Source organism: Indicator indicator, chromosome 17 (genome assembly GCF_027791375.1).
Source record: "Indicator indicator isolate 239-I01 chromosome 17, UM_Iind_1.1, whole genome shotgun sequence".
NCBI classification, from domain to species: Eukaryota; Metazoa; Chordata; class Aves; order Piciformes; family Indicatoridae; genus Indicator; species Indicator indicator.
In genome coordinates, this window is record NC_072026.1 from 83,886 (window position 1) to 103,237 (window position 19,352).

The 19,352-nt window shown below is 39.2% G+C and overlaps 1 long non-coding RNA gene across 1 annotated transcript in view; it reads left to right on the top strand.

Annotated features, from left to right (window-relative positions):
* The first annotated feature begins 1,548 nt into the window (after positions 1-1,548).
* The window catches only part of LOC128972509 (uncharacterized), a 29,525-nt gene continuing 11,721 nt past the window's right edge, over positions 1,549-19,352 (top strand). The window contains exons 1-3 of the long non-coding RNA XR_008489271.1: positions 1,549-1,629; positions 2,734-2,817; positions 3,329-3,508. This is a non-coding gene — a long non-coding RNA (uncharacterized LOC128972509). The remainder of the gene's footprint in view (positions 1,630-2,733; positions 2,818-3,328; positions 3,509-19,352) is intronic.

Here is a 19,352-nt window from a genome sequence, read left to right on the forward strand (position 1 = left end):
ATTTTATAACGAAATAAGCAAAACCCAGCAGTAAGTTTACTTGCACTTGCAAACTAAAGACAAAATGTTTGGAACTTCATAGGTTTGGGAATGTAATACTGAGCCTTAAAGTTTTCCACAGAAGCCATTTGAATAATTTCTGTAGTTTTTCAAAGTGTTTGTGGTGGTGTTTGGTTTTTTTTTTAATCCCTTGTGTTGATTCTGGTGAATGTCCTCAGAGTGTGTCTTATTATTCGATCTCTGTTAAGTCTGTAGGTTTCTCTGAATTTTCTGGAGGATACTTTAATTGGTTTTTCCTGTTGTTACAGAGTAACTGTAGAATCCTTGGCTGAGTAGTGTCTCATTGAAATGTCCCACACTTAGAGTCTGCAGACAGACCATAGATAGGGCAGTTGTTAATTGACTTTTATGCCTTTTCTTCATGGTTTTAGGACTCCTAAGCAATGAAAATGAATGTTTGCAGCTATATCTCCAAACCAAGACTAGGTCCTCCTACCTCTACTGAAGGCTGGGATTTAATTGTGGCTTTCCTTTCCCATGTTTTGTATTTCATAATATGTTTCCCATTTTAAGTCTTCAGTGGCAGAATTATCTTTATAGAAAGCTTGTAGGATGTGTTTTGGAGAAAGACTTAATACAGTATTTCCCTGTGTATTATAAGATGTATTGCAAAGCTTCATCGGAGTGTTTGTTCTACTTCAGAAAAGTATTTATCTGTTCCTGGCTAATACTCATTTGCAGGATGTTGATTCCTCCAAAAATAAAACGAATTTCAGTTCTTGAGTGTTTTACGTACCTGTTCTGCTGCAGAACTCTAAATGAATTCTAGATGGGTGTGCATACTTCATTCCTTTGGACTTCAGGGTCAAAGAATGGCTTCTCTGGACTAGTGCCTAGCTTTGGGAGTCAACTTGCATGGATGATACTTGGACGTGCAAGAAATTAATTGCCTAGTGCCCTGGCTAAGAGCCCTGCATGAGGAAAGCAACGAAAGACAAATTGGTGAGTGCTCGTAAACTAATTGTCTTCCTCAAACAATTGTGTAGACTAAAGGAACTTTTAGAACATGTAGTTTTACTTTTTCCTGGCTGCTCTTTATAGAAACAGGGGTGGAACATGGCATGGCTCAGCATAGTTTTCATTCTCCAGCAAGAGGCACAGTAAGCAAGTGACTTCTTTAGCATCGTGGTTTCTCCATGCCTAAATAGAGATCAAGTGAATCCTGTCTGGAATGTCTTAATAGTGATGTCTAACAGACAATTATCAGCAGTACTTCAGTGCACAAAGAAAATCAAGTGTTGCAAAAAGAGATAAAAATGCAAATCTGTAAAATTTGATAAATAATTTTGAAGAAAAGTACTGTAGCATTTCTTTGAGTTTCTCAAAAGCCAGTTTACGTGGTGCTTTAAAACTGATTTGACACTTCTCTATTTTTGATATCCATTCCAGATCTATTTTCTTACACTAAGTTAGATAATCATTCTGTCTGTGCTGTGATCTTAAAGGATGTATACCCTAACAGGAACTGTCTGCTTTACCGAATGCAAAAGATGGAATAATTTCTTCATGGTTCTCCCTTACCTCTGTGAAAGGCTGTAACTGAATGAGTGTAACTGCAACTTCCAGCAAGTAAGTACTCTGGGCTGCAAATGCCAGGCACTGACATTTGACAGCTCAATAGCAATGTTTCCTGGAGTTTGTGATAATATAGCTGTGCCAGGTGAAAATGATCTGTGAAAAAGATGAATACCAACAAATATTACCAACACTATCAGCTGTTTAATTTACATTCATTTTCCCTGCTCAGCAATCTATAAATATGCATCATTTTAATTTACTACGAGGTGTTATCAGAGTTTAGAAAGAAATGTGGAGTAAATATTTTAACTTTTCTAAATACATAGTTCCACTCAATCCATGATGATAGTGACATTAGTAGAAGAAAAACTTATTTGTAGGTTTTATCTGCGAGAGTGATCAGTTGTGAGGCTTGTCATGCAATGGTTGCTAGTTCAGTCTGTTGAAGATTGCTTCTGTTGTTTTAACTTCTGTTTGGTAAGAAAATTCTTAGGGATTTTATTGGGATTTTTAGTAGCTTTAATGACTATGATTTTAATAAGGACTGGCAAGAGGGTCAGAGGCAATTAGTATTTGACATCTGTCAACAGTAGTGTGCATGCAATAATTACCTGGGCAGATAAAAGAACCTTGTCACATTCAAGCTTCTGTACAGTTTCACTTTGCATAATCAGAAAGCATATTAGAAACGTTACAGGAAGTTTGCTAAGGAAAGACAACACTTTATTCCTTGGCAAGAAATATCATTGGTATTTTATAATTCAATATGGAGCTTGGTCATGTTGTGTTGTGACAGACATTTCGTCATCATCCCAGCCATTACTGTTAATGTGTCTTTGAATATAGAATAAAATATAAAACTTTAGCTGTAAGTGATTTTGTTGTGACACCAGTTTTTGCAGCATATAAATAAATTCTGTATTCCTGTCATATTTGTGCTCAGCCAGTCAATAACAGCAGTGTCATTTGGCTTCCTTTTTATTGGTACAATGCTTTCTTCTACCACTGTAATGTTGTGAAGACCTTCCCCCGGGCTTTGTGAGAAATAGATTGTTATTACAGTAATTGGTAGTCTATGACAACTTGCTATAATTTCTTTATTAGTAATGTTCCTTAAAATGGAAAAAACCCACATCTTTGTGTGTTTGAATTCAGCTGCCCTGACAAAGCTAATTGCTCCTCAAGAGATATCATCCTGTGATTTGCTGGGAGTGTGAAAAAGAACAACTGCTGACTTTGGTAACTTCTTTTCTCAGCAATTTAACATTTTTGATATAACTAGCCCTTGTGTTCTTCTTATATTAACAGATCTACTAATAATACTGTGCTTTAAAGGCTGCAAACTGGGAGAACAAAATGTAAAGCATATTCAAAGAGTGCTAGCTCATTCATAAACTCAAAATCTAACTAGAGGGAAAGGGAAACACCCCATAAATATATCTGTGTTGAGACAGATATATGCACACATGAATGCATAGATATGGAACAGGGTTTTGCTCATTAGTCCCAATAGTGCTTTAAAGTCTAATGATCCAGAATAGCAAATAATAGATAAAAACACTTTAGCAGTGTAGATAAAGTTATGCAAAACATTCCTTGTGTCTATGCGTATGGCTCTGCCTCATAAAGTGCCAAGGACCTGCTGGAGGTTTTCAGCTGGTGTTCCTTTCTTGAGAGGACTGCAAGGCAAGGGTCTGTTTGTTGGGAATCTCTGAGTTTCCTTCTCAGTTTCTTCCTTCTTTGTGCCCAGGTACAAGATGCCTCCTGTCTAGCCTTGACTACAAGAAGGGCTGTTTGCTGTCAGGCACCAAATGTCAGCTTGTCAGGCCATTGCCACAACCAGTGCCCGCAGAGCTCAAGCTACACGAGTCACCAGAGGTGACAGCCAAAACCAGCTAAGCCAGAACCTGAGATGCACCCTGTCTGTCAGGTCAGTAAAGAGAAAATGACTCTCTGCTTTAAATGGCAACAATCACAAAGACAGGACTAGCAGCCCTTCTGAGTTTTTCCTGTGTAACTTTCCAAATCCTCAAGAATTGCCCTCTGTTGTGCAGGGAAATGCACAGCCTAACACACGCTTCCGAAGCTCTTGTAGTTCTTTGCAAAGCCTGCTGGAGGTGTGAGGGGAGGTTCTTAGGAAAACCTATTCTAAAATAAAGTGAATGAAACTGTTCTGAACCTCAGTAAACAGATTGTGGCTATTACAAGCATCAGGTGATTTGATCAGTTAGGAGTTATAACAGAAAAACAGCAGGGTGTCGTGGAAAGGGGGAATAGGGATGGAGGATGGTGATTATTAATTATGAGTTATGAAAATATGAGTTATGAAAATTATTGCTTATTATTATGAATATTCAATTAATACCTTTATATATATTGATTCAGATGCACAGTTGTAATAATATAGACCATAACTGATTTAGTATTTACAATCATACCCAATTTGACCCATACAGTCAATTTCTAATCAAGGGAATGAAAGGGTGCAGTTCCACCGCTTGTCCACTAGATGGAGACTTGACAAGGCACTTGCGGCTGCTAGCTAGGTATAGAGATATTTATAATGTTGTCACGAGGCAGGTTAAGCTGGAAATATCATATGGCTATGCGCGGGCACTTTGAATAGAATGTTACTAAATGTTATACGTATGAAAGATACATGCAGCGAGGCAAATTGCCGGATCACGCGGGCTCGCTGGGTTATCTGCTTTCTGCCCGAGGCTGGCCCTGTTCAGGCGGCGGCTTTCTCCCTTCCGGCTCTGGGGGGTGGGGGGAGCAAGGTTGGCTTTCTCCTCCCGCGGTCTGCGGGAAGGGGCAGTTGGCTTCTTTGTCCTCCCGCAGTCTGCTGGGAGGGGCTGGCTCTCTGACTGGAGGATCAGCTTAGCAGGGCCAGGTCATTTCGGTGGTTGGCCCTACGATCGAGGGCGGTTTCCCGTAGGTGGGTTTCGGTGGGGGTGCGGTGATGCGATGCTCCCCCCCTCGTCTCGGCTCGAGGTGAGCTGACTGCTGCTTATCTTGGTAACTGCTTTCCATTTAAATTATAATGGTACAGTCGTTCTCTTGACTTCAATGGAGAGGCTAATCTTTTTGCTCTGTCTTTCCCTCGGGAAAATCCCGGGTGCTTTGCCCTAATACGGGCTGCGGAGTGGCTACAGTGGGCGGCTCCCTTTCTCTTCCGCGGACAGCGGGGGCTACGCAAGATGCGTTTCTGCTTATGGCTGCTTATGGCTACTTAACTAGCTTGCAGCAAAGCTGGACTAGCTGGCTAGGCTTAGTCCTTCCCCTTCCGGGTTACAGCTTACCCTCTCTCTTGGGACTTCCCTCGGTCCCTTTTGACTGGGTCTACAGCGCCTTCGGCAACAGGATAATCCTTTGCGGGTTCCTCGAGGTGAGCTCGATGGCCTGGCTCTGTTGTTCGCAGAGGCTTCCAGTATGCTTGCGTGGGTGGAGACTTAACAGCGGACACATCGCGAGTCACATAATGAGTGAAAGCAAAAGGAGAGAGCGACGTGGCACCAAATGGAGCAATACTTATAGACACTCGAGTCTGGAATTAGCCAATGGGCACACTTGCCAACAACCTGCTTCCACCTATAGAAAGGTGAAGCTAGAATTATGCCCTTAGATGGACAGAGCATAGGCATGCCATTGAAATGGGTGCCTACAGTTGTTTATTCCCTTAGGAGACAGGCGGGTGCCTGAGCCTTTTGTTCCTCCTCTCCTGAAAGGAGGGTGGAAGGGGAGACTTCCCAGAACATGTTGGGACAAGTTAGCTGGTATCTGGGGGCATAATTCTGGGCATGTGATGCCTTCACTACACTGGGTTAATAGCAAGACCTGTGTGGGCCATGCACTAGAAAGTGCTGGGAAGAGGTATGTGTTCAAAATGGTCTGGCAGTAGCCTGCTTGTAAAAGTGACTCCCAGGGCAGAAACTAATTCATGTGTTGATTGTGAATAATTGAACTTCCAGATACTGAATTAATTTTGCTTGCCTTATTATATCATGAATTTAGAGGGCCTTTGTGCCTTTTATTACTTATTACTAAGGTTGAATTGCATCAGATCTTTAATTTGCTAAATTAATCAGCAAAAATACCTGTTTACAACCTAATGCAGGCTTTCTTCAGCTAAAAGCAAATGTTTTTTGTACACAGATGTATTCATATCTGTGTCTGAGGCTCTCACCAAATTCTCATTGATTGAAATCCACATTTTCAAGTAATACAAGCAAGACTAGCAGAACCTACAGGTTTAAAAGAATGTTTACATAGATTATAAGATGCTAATTTGGCCAGTGAAATGGAAAACATAATATGAACCAGTATGAACACAGTTATTTACTTTGAAGGAGATGGGCTGGAGCAGACCGTAGACCTTATTAATCTTAATTATAAGCCCTTAGAGTGTCCTAAATTCTTAGTCCATTAAGTATAAAATGGTGATCTGCAGGGGTTGTAGAATCATCATGTGCAAAATTATTTGAAAATGCAAATGGGAGTTATAAGAGAAACATTTATCCATGTCTGATTAATTCTTCACTGCTTCTGTCTCTATGGACATATATTCCTTGGTGTCTACCATTAGCAGCTTGCCCACTTACAGTCTATGAACTCGTTGAAGTACTCTAAGTGGTCTAATCTTCAGACCATTCCACAGAAATATAGATGGCAGTGCCTCAGTGAAAATTCACCCCAGCTAGAATAGAGGAGAACCTTTGAGTCATTCCTAGCACATAGATGGGTATTCTGCAGACCTACTTGTGTCTGTTGCTGTTTGAAAATTACTCAGTAGTACCTGGCTGTATTTTATATCGCATTGGAAAGTGTCTCATTTGTGATCATTTTTCAGTTGTATATTTTGCTTAGTGTGTTGTGCTGCAAAGTTTGGGTTTTTTAATTAATAGAAACTCAAAATACAACATGGAAATGAACTGCAAAAACACAATTATACTGAAGCAGAGAAATGGTAGAAAACTTTTAGTCTGTATTAATCACAGTGCTTTCTATGAAATGAGTACTCTTGACTTCTGAATGCTCCCCATATGAGAAATACTGAGATTAAGACTAGTGCCGTGGGCTGTTATGTCTCATCTTATGGAAAGTGGCTCTGTGTATTGGCATAAATGGATTTCAAGCTTTCTACGTATGGGGTACATGTCTTCACTGGAACTGACCTTGCTGTGATAAAGTGTTTGAAAACTTGTTTGACAAATACTGCTTGTCTCTTTTCATTTTGGTTGGCTTTTTGGATTTATAGATAATAAATTTCATTGAGTTGATATTTCTCCATTAGGGCGAGAGAGAAAAAAAACAATAATGTTAAGATTTATTGCTTATGATTTCTTTGGCAATTGGTTACTTCAGTATACCCAATACCAAAAATCAGTCAGGAATTGTGAAGAGGTGGCGCCAATCAGGAATACATTTGATGTGAAAGTCGACTGTATTGCTGGTGTTTTACACATAGAGCATGTGTGTGATTATTCGCTGGATACATCTTACTTTGAGAATAGATCAAAGTTCAGGACCTGTAACTTTACAGACAATCTTTTCCAATTAAAGACAGTACAGTTCATACCAGAGCAGGAAGGACATGAAAAGGAAATTGTATCAAATAATACAACAGTTTAATGATGTTATAATAATGTTGGGTGGGGTTTGTTTTGGGTGAACATTTGTACATTGTGGTAATTTTGTGTGTGTTGTAGATTGCTCACATAGTGTTCTCAAATTTATCCATCTGAAACTCACATAAACACATAATGAGATCTATGAAACAGACTGACTTTTTTTTTTCTTGGTTGGGTTTTTTTCCTCAGATAAATACATTCAAGGATATTTATTTAGGCCCGTGCTATAAGAAAGCAGTCCACCTGTGGTGCAGATCTCATTATGAGTTTACTGAATCTGAGAACTTAGTTTTGCTTCTCGTCCATTGGATATTCACCTGATAATCATTTGACCCATATGACCAGGAAGAAGCTACTGATGAGGCCTTCTACAAGCTGGAAGTAGCATCAAGATCAAGTGCCCTGCCGCTTGTGGGTGACTTCAACCACTGGGATATTAGTTGGAAAGATCACGCAGCCAAGCACAAACAGTCCAAAAGGTTCTTGCAGTGCATTGACGGTAACTTTCTCCTGCAAATATTTGAAGAACCAACAAAGAGAAGTGCAATGCTGGACCTGATATTAACAAAGGACTGGTTGTAGATGTTGCAGTGACCATGACATGATAGAGTTTAATATCAATAGACAAAGAAGCAGGGTGATAGGTAAAATTTTAACCCTGGACTTTAAAAGGGCCAACTTTCCCCTCTTCAAGTCTGTACTTGGAAATATCCAGTGGTCTAGGGCTCTGGAAGGAAAGGGGGCCCAAGAGAGCTGGTTGATGTTCAAACATTACCTCCTCCAAGCTCAAGAGAAATGTATTCCCTTGAAAAAAAAAATCAAGTCAAGCAGAAGACCTGCATGGATAAGCAAGGGACTCTTAATAAAACTCAAAAAAAAAAAAAGGAGGTTTACAATATGTGGAAAAAAGGACTGGTCAATTGGAAGGATTATAGAGATGTAGCCAGAGAATGTAGAGAGGCAACAAGGAAAGCCAAGGCCCTCCTGGAACTGATCCTCGCCAGATAGGTGAAGGAGAACAAGAAGAGTTTTTTTCAAATATATCAATGATAAAAGGAAGAGAGGCAAGAGGTGGGCCCACTGCTGAATGAGAGGGGAGATACAGGAACTGATGTTGCAGAGATGGCAGAGTTGCTGAATGCCTTCTTTGCCACAGTCTTCACTCCTAAGACCAGCCCTCAGGAAGATCAGTCTCTAGAAGCAAGGGAGCAGAACTGGAGAAATGTGGACACTCCACTGGCCAGTCAGGACAGGGTTAGAGATCTCTTATACCATCTGAAGACACACAAATCCATAGGCCCTGATGGGATGCATCCACAAGGGTTGAGAGAGCTGCTGATACTGTTGCTGAAGCTCTCTCCTTCATCTTTGAAAAGTCCTGGAAAACAGGAGAGGTGCCTGACGAATGGGAAGAAAGCAAATGTCACTCCAGTCTTCAAAAAAGGCAAGAAGGAGGAGCCAGGCAACTACAGAGCAGTCAGCCTCACCTCCATCCCTGGAAAGATGATGGAGCAGCTCATCCTGGAGGTCATCTCTAACTACATGGAAGACAAGAAAGTTATCAGGAGTAGCCAACATGGATTTACCAAGGGGAAATCTTGTCTAACTAATCTGATAACCTTCTATGAAGTTATGACCAAGTGGGTAGATGAGGGCAGAGCAGTGGATGTCATATATCTTGACTTCAGTAAAGCTTTTGATACAGTCTTCCATAACATCCTCATAGCACATCTCAGGAGATGTGGCATAGATGGCTGTCAGTGAGCTGGATTGAAAACTGGCTCCACAACAGAGTTCAGAGGGTTGTCATCAGTGGCACAGAGTCAACTTGGAGGCCTGTGGCCAGTGGTGTCCCCCAGGGATCAGTACTGGGTCCAGTTTTGTTCAATATCTTTATCAACAACCTGGCTGAGGGCATTGAGAGTGCCCTCAGCAAGTTCCTGAGGATACAAAACTGGGGGGTTGGCTGACACCCCTCAGGTTGTGCAGCCATCCAGTGTGACCTGGACAGGCTGAGAGCTGGGTGCAGGCAAACCTCATGAAGTTTAATAAAGACAACTGCAGGATCCTGCATCTGGGGAGGAATAACAACAGGCACCAGGACAGGTTAGGGGCCGCCTTGATGGAAAGCAGCTCCACAGAGAAAGACCTTGGAGTGCTGGTGAACAGCAAGTTCTCCATGGAACAACAATGTGCTCTTGTGGCCAAGAGAGCCAATGGGATCCTGGGATGTATCAAGAAAGATGTGTCCAGCAGGTCCAGGGAAGTTGTTCTACTTCTCTGCTCTGCTCTGGTGAGACCACACCTGGAATACTGCATCCAGTTTTGGGCTCCCCAGTTCAAGAGAGACAGAGACCTGCTGGAGAGAATCCAATGGAGAGCCATGAGGATGATTAGGGGACTTGAGCATCTCCCCTATGAAGAGAGGCTGAGATCCCTGGGGCTGTTTAGTCTTGAGAAGATTGAGAGGGGATCTGATCAATGTCTATAAATATGTGAGGGGTGGATGTCGAGTGGAGGGGGCCAGGCTCTTTTTGGTGGTTCACAGTGATAGGACAAAGAACAGTGGGTTCAAACTAGAACATAGAAGTTTTCAGCTCAACATGAGAAGAAACCTCTTTACAGTGAGGGTGACAGAGCCTGGAACAGGCTGCCCAGGGGGGTTGTGAAGTCTCCTTCTCTGGAGACTTTCAAAACACACCTGGATGTGTTCCTGTGCAGACTACCCTGAGTGATCCTGCTCTGGCAGGGGGGTTGGACCTGATGATCTCTTGAGGTCCCTTCCCACCTTCGATATACTATGATATGATCAGAGTATTCGCAGCCTCTGAATCAGACCTTTGCGCACTACTGTTTTGAAAGATGCCCATTACACCTGAATTTTGAAAGACAAAAATTTTACAAGAGACAAATTGTATTTTATTTCTTACTTTCATCAGGAGTTTATTGCAAGGACCATTTTATTCTTTTCCTTCAGCATCACACTGAAACAGTTTTCTTAAGATTTACTTCTAATCCAACCATTTCCTTTGCTAGGAAAATTGCCATTGAAAAAATGAGAGTGATTTATGCTTGAGTTGCATTGATTCTCTTTTTGATAAAGATGTTTAGTTTTGGCCTATTTCAAATCTTTATTTCATATCATATTTTTCATAAAATACAATAGCCATTTCCTGTACAATGCCTGTGGAATCTATCAATTTGTGCTCAATTTTCAAAGATAACCTTGTGTAATATCATGTCTGTGAAACAGTTGATTCCATCTGATACCATGGCTTGGCAGAAAGAAGTTGTAGAATGCTTTAGTTAGGGCTAGATTTTGACTTTGGTCCATTTCTGACTTGTGTGTCAAAGCAGAGGATTTTCACTGTCCTTTCCAACCACTCATCCTATGATTTGTAATGCCTTTGGGAGTTGCCCAATCTCTATCTTACTTGAGCAGGAAATTAGTGATCCAGGCTTGTGTGCAGAACATTGTACTAGTAGCTGGAGTTCAATGCCTGGCCATTTCTGATCTTAATCTTTCATTTGCCTTTTCAAATTGAACAAAGAAAAGTCTAGAACATAGGAACAGTCATACTGGCTGAGACCAGATGTCCATCTAGCTAGTGCCCTCTTTTAGATGTGGTCCTGCACAAGTACAAGAGAAGGAAAGAGGCAAAGCAAATGCAAATCTTCATTCCAGTATTGTTCCAGGCTGCAGTTAATTTCAGTTCAAAGAATCTGATCTAGATGTTTTATTTAGGTAGTATTTGGACATGGAGTTTTCTGCTCTGAGCTTTTCCAGTCTAACTTGACATCTTTTGCCATTAAATGAGTAAATACATCCATTCAGCACAAAGTTCAATAAAAGCATATTTTATTTTTAAAGTCATAGGAATTTAAATGTCTTGCAGAAGAGGTCTAGATCTCTTTGCATTAGGAAAAAACACAGAGGAAAGTAGCTTAATGGAGTTGGTGTTCATCAGTTTAAATATTTAGCTGTATTCTATATGTTGATAATGAAGTTAGAGAATAGCTTTAGCAGTCCATAGCTGAACTGGAACGATTGCTTCTTGTAATAAATAGAAATGAAGGCTGGTAAAGTGTGAGATGTGTTACTCATTCAGAGTACCTGCAGTACTCTGCAGGTATCCCTCAGTTTTAGTGTTTTCCAAATTGCAGCCACATCTGGGAGAAATATATGCCACTTCATCATAATACCTTAAAAATAACATTCTGAATGCATGTAAAACATGCCTTTTGCACAGATTCATAATGTAATGCATGGAAGGTAGCTTTGGTTATACCCTGCAAGTGCATGGATATCAGGAAAAATCTTCATTTGTTGCATGATTTTAGAAAGCTAATTTTTCATGCTACAATATGGTGTTCAAGATAATTGTTTTGATTTGGTGTAATTGGTCTGCATAAGAGTTACAACAACATCATGTGAGTTCTTGAATTATAAAATCTTTGTCTTCTAGGAATATTCTTTAGATCTGTTCTTCAAGGCAACAGAAATTGGGAGGAATTAATTAAGCACGAACTATATATGAGCCACATGCTGACAGTACCTAACTCTTAGAAGAACTGCAATAGTATTAGAGTTCAGGAAAGCTCATAGGATTATAGCCTTGAAATTTCTAGTGGAATAAAACTTTATATTAATGCAGTTCTACAACTTAATACCTTCATTGCCATCTGCTTTGTTCAGCTTTGTGTTGTTTTGGAGCAGTTAGCACATGCATATTCTCATGAAGACATCTTTTAAAAGGTCTTGCTTTCAAACAATTGAAACAGAACCAAAGGTGGCAGAGTTTAGAATAGAGAAGTACCAAGTAATCTCAAAATACTTTACAAAAAAATCTGGTTTTGACAATTAAAACAGCCTATGATTGACTTCTGAGATGAGAGGAACAGGCTGAACGTTGGCAATACTGTGGAATGGAATAGAAGTTTTGAAGTTACTGAAGTGTAACTGTTCTTTTAAACTTCAGAGTGATCATCATCACTTTGGGCTCGGTGACACATGCCTCTAAGCACGTACACTGAAATTCTGTATCCTTCCAGACGTCTAACTCTTCCTGTAAAATCCATTTCTTTCAGAACTACAAGAGGAAGTGAGACCTAGAACTCTTATGAGGCCAACATTTCTTCCATTCCTATTGCTTGTCTATTTTACATTTTTAGTTGAAGATTGCTTCCACCTCTTGTTGTGAGAACTCTAAACCAAGTCATCCAAGAATTGCCCAGAAACAGAGAGGCTATATACGATATGATAAATCTCAGTCCTAGACCTCGACTGGGCTTTTGTGCTATTTCTGGATCTTAAATGTTGCCAGTGGGTTCAGTCTGTGAACCCTTCTGTCCTGAAGAATGCACGTCCTTCATTTCAGAAAGTGCCTAACTGAGCTCAGGTGCATAATCTTAATTAGCTATAAATATACCAGAGAGATATGATTTTATCAATTCACATGCCAGAAATTAAACATAGACAGCCTTAGACATGGTTTGTGTTTTTTTAAACTATTTCTATCTAGGTAATACAATTAGTGGGTTTTTGTAAAATAGGAGTTGCTAAAATAGGCACAGTGTTCTTTACTTTCTTGAACCTATGCAAACTGGATGGTGACAGAATACATGCAGGATGTTATTCCTTGCATTTTTGTTTTAATTGTATCACTTAAACTGTTATTAGCTACTATAAACTTACTGTCTGTTGTTTACAGCTCAATAGAATGGTGGATCACATGCACCAGTTTGGTTGATTGTTCCCACAAAGCTGGAGACTAAATGTTGTCATTTTTCTCCAAGCCGGAGGTGATGCTTTGTTATTAAAATAATTGCTCAATTCTTATTTCATTAAAATAGATTATTCTTATGAGGCAAGCAATCTGAAACCTTGTGCATTTGGGCTTTTGCATTTTGAACTTGGGCTTTTTTTGCACTTTTTTGCAACTCTAGCTAGTGTAATTCTGTGTAACTGTAATTTCAGTATTGTGTTTGTTCCCTATGGTTTTCTCTACAAACAGTAATAGCAAGGAGTTGCAAGAATTTCTTGCTCATGTAAGCTTTTTTTAATGCCTGTCTCTGATTCAGACTGATGTTGGTACTGCAATGTAAGTTTAAGTCCAGTATGTTTTCTAGGGATGATCTCTAGATCTCAGTGGAAAGTCTCTTTACAGACCATGCCTGAAGAACTGTGTCTTTTTTGGGAATGATCATTTAGTCTCCATGGTCAAGTGCTGCTCTAGTAGCAATGCCAGATTATTTGAGGGCTGCACTAAAATACAACTTTTATTTTGTGTCATTCTTCCCGTATTGGAAAAATTGCTATTTTCTGTGTACAATAACAGTTTTTATGATGTGTTAGGTCACAAATTAGTCTGGCCCTATAAAGTAATGTTATGCCATACTATATTACACCTATAAAAGTGTATCAGAGACTTTGGAATCATAAGAGACTGTAAAGCCACGTAAAGAATGTTACAACCTATCTCAGGCTTTAGATGAGAAAGATGAGTTGCATAATTACCACGTTTTCAGTCTGGACACTCTCATTTTTTTCCACAAGACACATCTTTTGGTATTTTTTTTTGTGATTAATAAGGGAAGGTGCATTTGCAGTTGTTACCTGAAGGTTTCCTGGTGGCTTCCCCTTTTCTGCTGTATCAGAATGGGCAAGACCTGAGCTGGTTTTGAAAATCGCAGCAACAGAAATTTTGTCTTCAAGAAACAAAGTCAGAAGGTGGCAGACAGGGCTGCCACAACCAGTCAAGCATTTGTAAGTATTCAAAAGTGATCGTAGCCAAATGATTACTGCTGAAACACAGCAGCTTGTGCCGTTTGCTTGTTAAGATTTCACTTTTTCCACTGGCAGAGTGTGCAATGGTAATTTTGCATCACTGTTTTTTTGTGTGCATGTGTGGACAGATGTTCATAATTCACAAAGTTTTCATGACTGTTAGCACAAATTATTTCATTATGAACACACATTTTTAGATAATTTTGATTTTTAGCACATATTCCTAAAGGCAGTTACTCAGATAAGTAATTAGACAAAAAAGCCAGAGTATTTTTATTTCCCGATTATGATCAAAGTGAAAATTACTTCAGTAGGTATTCCACTTTTTCCTGAAACAGTGGCTGCATCTTAAGCCATAGCTTGTGCGATAAAATTCTTGATTTTTGGCAAATATTTGGAATTAACAATCGTTTACTTTTATGTTAGAACTGATTTCTATGTAAGTAAAATTAACAGCAAGAACATCAAGAAGCAATGACCTGATGTGTTTCTTGCTGTGTTTTAAAACTAGTTAAGTGTTTTATATTTAAATACACATTTTTGTCTTCAGCGGTTTGGTGTTTTTTTGTTGATTTTGTTGCTAGGACATGTTTTTAGGAAACACCCAGGCTTTTTAAATATGAAATCTCCAAAGTATGAGCACTTTATTAATTTCTAATAGTGGTTTTCACCAGAGAGCAGGGAATGGTCATTGCATTACAACTATTAAGATGTATTTCTGTCATAGTAATGTGTTACCTCCTTAAATGCCTCTATGATCAGGAGTAAACTCACAAAACTTGGATATAGGATAAACAGGCTGGAGGCTTTTTTCCACTAGTCTTGTCTATGTTCACTTGGAAGAAGGATTGTGGTACTCAGCTTTTCAAGAAGAAGGTTTGGGTTAGCTGGAATGGATGCTTGAGTATAAACAAGGAATCACATGAACCATGTTGAAAATAAACTTTCTTAAAAGGACAACTTAAAAATTACATCACAGTAAGCGTCAATGTAAGGAGAGCAATACTTCTGTTTGAATCTTTCTTTATATACCTTATGGAGCTATGGGATAAGTCATCCTCCATATCTCTGAATATGCAGAAGAGGCTTGGAGTCTTTACAGTACTCAATAACATACCTCTGTCATCTGTCTGTCTTAATTTCATTATGAATTAAAATAATTCTTAATCCTTAGAGTCTCACTTACAGAACAGAACCCCCCAAAGTATTTAATAAAGCATCTAAGGATGGATACAGTGCTCAGGTTTATTAGTTCATGCCATTGTCCTGAAGCATTTTGGAGAAGCAAGTTTTGGGCTAGTAGACAAGAATTGGATTAGTGATTATGGGATGGAACCCCATCAAAGCCTGAAGTATGTGTGCCTAGCAACAGAGTTTCAACCAGTAAGTGTAGGCATTTAAATGTAGTTTTGCCTTTAAGAAGTCTACACTTTTAAAAGCTGTAATAACCCTCCAAATGTGATTTGTACTTTAGAAGCTTATTTACAGAAAACAGACCAATGTTAATGATATTTGCATGGAAATTTCCTAAATGAATATTTATAAATATTAAATATGAATACAGCACAGTGTGTGTAGTGGCACAGACATTTCTATATACAGATGTGTGATTTTTGGTGAAGTCAGCATAACTGACACATCTCTTGGGGAAACACCAAACAGCTTGTTCCCCATACAGATGTTCCTTCGGCATCTTTTTATAAAGACTTGAAAACATGCTGTTTTACTGGCAATAAAGCAGCAATAATGTCTTAATAGAATCTGAAAGAATAACTAATCACTTCAAATGCTTGAAATAAAGGGATAATTGAAGTTGCTTTGGTTTTCAGCCTCAGTAATTACTTACTTTATAACAACTCAGGTGACTTTATTTGCTTTCATTAGATATAAAAGAACAGCGCATTATTGATTGAGATCTTAAACTTTGCTTGTCTGCAGTGTGTATCATTGCTACACATCTTTGTAATGGAAGAAATAAATTATTTATATTATTTCTCATTATACTTAGTACAAGCCAGTAACTCACTTGCACAGAGACTTTTCTTTTGCTTTGCAAATATTTTGATGAGAATGTTGCATAATTTGTACCGAAGGCTTTCTTATTAGAGTGTGACATTGACATCGCCAGGATTATTTATGTCAAATACTCAAAGCTATAGAATCGCATCTATTATCACATTTTTTAAAAAAGATTGTTTTTACTTGTTTTTAGTCTTTATGGTCAGGCTCTTAAGTTTTTCTGTGTAGATGCAGGCCCTTCAAGTACACCAAGGAAGGCAGGCAGTGTGCACCCTAATCCAAGATTAGGGTGAGAGATGGGGTTTAAGGAAAATCAGTGAATGTGATACGAATAAGCTAAGCAGCTTGATTTCCAACATTAAGAACCAATTTTATGCTTTCAAATGTTTTGGGATTGCAGTGGGTTATAGTGGAAGCCTTAAAGCTGCCTTGTCATGGTCAGCCTGTCAAAATGTAATTAACATCATCTCCATCATAACTATGGAAGTCTACATTTAGCTTTTTTTTTTTGGTGGGCATTTAATCTTATCCTGCAGTATAGAGAAATGTATTTATTATGAAGTTACTGTGGCTCTGAAGTTACTATGTGTTAGCATTGCCCTTTGGGCACTGTGCTGCTGGGCAGAGAATTCTGTGGCACATCAATGTGACAGCCACATCCAATAGTGTCAGCTCAGCTGCTATGTAAGAACTTACCTTCCAGTTTACAAAAATCAAAAAAAAAGGGGAGGATTATTTTTCCACCTCTGCGTGAACAGCTCTCCTACCATTTGCCCACAAACTGAACAGCAGAAGTGGTGGCGCATCACTTTTCTGCACATTGTCAGGGAATGAATCACACTTAACGTGCCTCTTACTGTGTTGAAGAGATAATGGCTGCCTTTTTCATAGAATCATAGAATGTTAGGGCTGGAAGGGACTCAAGTGTCATCCAGTTCCAACCCCCCTGCCATGGGTAGGGACATCTTACACTAGATCAGATTGCTCCGAGCCACATCCAGCCTGGTCTTAAAAACCTCCAGGCATGAAGCTTGTACCATCTCCCTGGACAACCTGTTCCAGTGTCTCACTACCCTCATGGTGAAAAATTTCTCCTAATATCTAATCTGAAGCTACCCATTTCTATTTTTGTTCCATTCCCCCATTTCTGCTCATAGTTTCTGATGTAGAGTAGCATTTGCATGAGAAGTTTTGGGAAAGAGGAACTACCAACCTCTAGTCTGTATAAACAATGATTTCCAGATTTCTAGAGATTTTCATTTTCTTACGCTTTCACAATGTAAACAAAAATCTGTGAGCCAAAGCTATTTCATGTCTTGACCATTGCAAATAACCTGGACCTCTTCACTGAGAGAGCAGTGGGGTATAGGTGAAGAATCTTGTAGAAAAGATGTCAGTTTACCATGAGCGTTAGCTGTCTCCATAAAATTCAGTTATTGGTGGTTTTTCCAAAGATGAGCTTCAAATGTCTCAGTTACAGCAAATAGAGTCCTCCTTCATTTCACTCCTCCTTCTGGGAAGAAAAGAAAAACAAGGCAAGCAGATTCTGTGCTTTTTCATGAACTTTGCATTTTTTAGACCAGTCTGTGAAGGAAGGGTAATGGAAAGAAACCATTCTGAGACAGCAGGACTGTAGTCAGTTACTAGGAATTCTTTTAAGTCATTCTGTTCTACCAAAATGCATTAGCAGAAGAGCAATCCAACTTTCTACAGATAACACAAAGTTTAATCAAGCTAAGCTGTAATGATTGCAGAAGAATTTGAGAAGCCATAACACAAAACCAGTAGAAACACAGTTAAGTATTTTACTTGTGAAATGGTTCTTCACTGGAAAACTATTTCATAGAATTGCCATTATATTTTTTTTTGCCATGATCAGTGTGGAATTATTTGTCAAATGCTTTCAAAATAACAGTGTGACATTTTCTTCTGTAGTTGAATTGTATGGGTAAGGTAATTGAGAAACAAGTTTCTTACTGGAAATTGCTTCTCCCTTGTTTGAATGAAGAAGTATTTAGTTTTCAAATCAGAATTTTGTGGCAGACTTAACTATTCTCACATTCTTTGAATCTGTTTTCTAAAAACTGGGTTCCCTTAAGGTAGTTCTGTTTGTTACTGTACTCTTGCTGAATCATACTGTGATGCATCATTTTGGGTTATTTCAATGATAAGGGATAGCCCATACATTTTGAGTAGTTGGTGGGAAGCAGTAAAATCATTTTGCTGAAGATGAGAGTTGCTGATGACACAGTTATCCTAGATGGGATTTACTGAAGGAGAAAAATCTTTTAAGTAAGGATCAGTTATTTCATACCATAAACTACAACATTTAAGAGTGTACAAACAAAGTAGTAGTTAGGTAACAGGGCATTTCTGCTATAAAGTGATAATGAAGTTATATTTCAAGTTACAAACTGAGCTGGAGGTAGAAGCCTTAAATGTTCAATTTTTTCCCAGCAGGAATAGTTCAGCACTGCTTTTTCTTACTTCCTGAAAGTTCTTCCTCTCATCTGGTTTGCAGGAGGTGCCAGGACAGGATGAATTAGACCTAGAAAGACCTAGGAGTCTCAGTGCATGGCATGGATCAAGTTGAACCTGCTGCTGTTATTCACACCGTGCCGCAGTCCTGCCAGCTTCAAAAAGTGGAAGTGCTAACTGGAGCAAGGTGTGATGGGGCTTGAAGTTCAGATTGAAACGTGGGAGGCTTCCTGTGCTGCTTGCTGCTTCTGGGTTCTGGCTTCTTGGCTGTGGCCTTTTTTGCGCAGGGGTCGAGGCAAGGCGTGTGGCAGTCAGGTAGCTGTGTGTGGTTGTCTTTCTGGTTTATGCTGGGGTTGACTTTCTGGTTTATGCTGGTTTTTTTCCTGTATTTCACTCTGCTGCTTCTGCAGATAGGCTAAGATAAGGTAACCATGCATTCTAGTATTAGATTATTAGACATGCATTATGTTATATATTATTAGATTAATTAGATTATTGACTAACGTAATTATGCCTTTTGCTCATGATATCTCATGTTATATTAAACTCTTATCTCCTTATCTCAACCCTGAGTTTTGTGTGTTACTCTTCCCCTCACTTTTGTGTTGGGGGAGCAGGCAGCTTAGCCCTTTTGCTAAACCATTACAGTGGAAAAATAACTAATACTGGATTTGTGTGTCACTGAATGGAAAGTTAATCTGAAGAGGAGGCTTGTTTAGTAGGTAATGCACACCAGGTCCTAATATGTAGATTTGACAGTGGCTTCTGAATGGAAAAAGTAGGATTGCTGTGTTCGGATTGCAGGAGAGAAGCTGCACATCTTGAAATTCATCTATGCACTAATTCTGTATTTGGGGCTA